The sequence below is a fragment of the Penaeus monodon genome, chromosome 9, assembly GCF_015228065.2.
Source record: "Penaeus monodon isolate SGIC_2016 chromosome 9, NSTDA_Pmon_1, whole genome shotgun sequence".
Taxonomy (NCBI): domain Eukaryota; kingdom Metazoa; phylum Arthropoda; class Malacostraca; order Decapoda; family Penaeidae; genus Penaeus; species Penaeus monodon.
Window position 1 is genome coordinate 23,797,090 of NC_051394.1, and position 2,415 is coordinate 23,799,504.

A 2,415-nucleotide genomic window follows, 5' to 3' on the forward strand; every position below is an offset into this window, starting at 1 on the left:
GGCTGGCCTGACCCATGGGGGGGCCAAGCCAGACCTACAAGGGGGCAATCAGAGCCTTGAGGAGCACCTGCCCCCCCTAGCCTCCCCAAATGACACCCCAGATGTAGTCTATTTGCAGAGAACCAAAATAAAAGGCTGGTCATTTGGAGATAGCCCTGGGACTAGGGCTGACTCTATCTAAAGGATCCTCAACTTTAGAGACTTTCCTGGTAGACTTGGTCCAAGCTCTGGCTTGCCAAAATATACACAGTGAAGCTTTCATGGTCTTTGTCAAAATGCTATGGGCACTAGTGCAGCACTGCTTTAATTATCAATTACCAAATGATAATGATATGCAATCCCTCAATATCACCAGAACAGTAATCATAACATAATATATACAAGCAACTGTAGAAGCCTTCCTTTATACCAGACTCTTTAAGAAAATTCTGGTAACATCTAAATTGCTGGGTATAAATTTCTATAGGGCCCTATCACCCCTCTTGAGAGGTCATTTTAAGGTTCCATACCAGTCATTAATTATAGAGGTCTAAAATTAAGCCACAGTTGTAGGCTCTACACCTGTCAGCACTGAAGAGAAGGCCAACAAATCTCTCTTATGTGTATTTCTGGCAATACAGAACATTGACTAATTAGTTATTTGACAATGAATATAAAAGAGGGTCTGTGGCTTCTGTATTACCAGAATGTATATAGCTTTGTGGCTGAAGGATATTGACCTTTGTCAGAACACTGACAGGTATGAAAGCCATGGCAATCACTTGATGTTATGACACTGTAATTACATCCAATATTGTCACTATAAAGAATTAGTTTCTATATACTAAACCTACTGTACATGGATATTAACCAACTGCATGTACATACATACTATACCCACTGTGAATTTAGATTATAAATGTTTAAACGTAGAGGCTCCACAAGTACTATATAAATTACCAATGAACCAATTACGAGTACTACCAATCATGCCTGATTCTACTTTTCCTTGATTTTCGGAAATATTTTCTGGTAGCTTCTTTCACTGTTGATAATATCAATAACATTATAATCATAATGTCTACAATAATATTAACAGCACCAATTTTGATAACATTGTTAAAAAAAAAATCCTGATAATTCTAGGAAAGGTGAAATCAGGTGAGGTCACAAGGTCTACTAACTGACTCCTCAAAGATAACATCCAAAAACCATGGACCAGAGCCAGGAACAGAAAACTGGATACATGCATGACAAAACTAATAAACAATCACACAAGATTAAAACAGCACCTACATAGAATGAAAATGGAGAATGACCCTTTCTGCAGATGGTGCTAGAACCAAGAAGAGACTATAGAACATATGTTATTACATTGCCCAAGATTCAACTCACACAGAACTAAAACGTGCTGTATGACGAGTGAACATAAAAAATATTGATATAAATCTTCTAATTACAGGTGCAGATCAGCCATCTATAACAAAGTACTACATACTGAGACACACAAAGATTTTCCTACAAACAACTAAATTAATTGATATAATTTAAGAAAAAAGAAGCCAAGAAAAAAAGAGGATCCAGGGGATATAGACAACAATAGTCTAAAACCCTACAACAAGACAGGAAGAAGAAGACTCCTTCCATTGACATGGGGTTTATATCAAGAGCAGTTGATCAATACTACATTTAATTTCATCAGTAATGTAAATCTTTTCTGAGTGACATATGCAGAAAAAAAATAATTTTCAAAGAGAACATATAAAACGACACAAATAAAGATCAAATATTCTGTTCAAATAACAGAAACTAAAAACCATCCCCTTATCTAAGCAATATAGTGGCCTTTGTACATTGCTTCCTAGCAAAAGTTGACAAACCCTTCCTATATAATAAAAAAAAATCAGATACAGCTGCTGTTTATTTTCTGTAGTTGGCAAGAAGTGCTAATAAAAGAGGGGGGGGGGGGGGGTTGCCCTCCGGTCTAGGGAATAAATACTAAATACAAGGTAGGAAGGGGGTTTGGTTTGGATTTTGGGTTCGCATGATACCCTGGTTTTGTGCCTTGAATCTGCGTCGCTCTCGGTAACAATACCATGTCTTCTCAAAAATGGAGTTTACGAAGGTGACCTGGATACCAGAAACACGATTGCGAGAATATATAGGTTTCAATAAAATTAACGTATCATTAGTAATTTTCGGTTTGAACGTATAATTTGTTTACAGAGTCCAATATGTACTTCTACAGTATTTGTTTTGTTGGGAAAGACTTAATAACGTATATATCAGCAAACCAAAAAAAAAAACATTATGGCGATGCTGATTTAACAAAATGATACATATCCCCCTCCTCTGGCATACTTCGGGGAAAAAAAACGAAACTAATGAGTAAATTTCGAGTCCGGAAGTGAAGTCCTCCAGAAAACCTCAACAGGA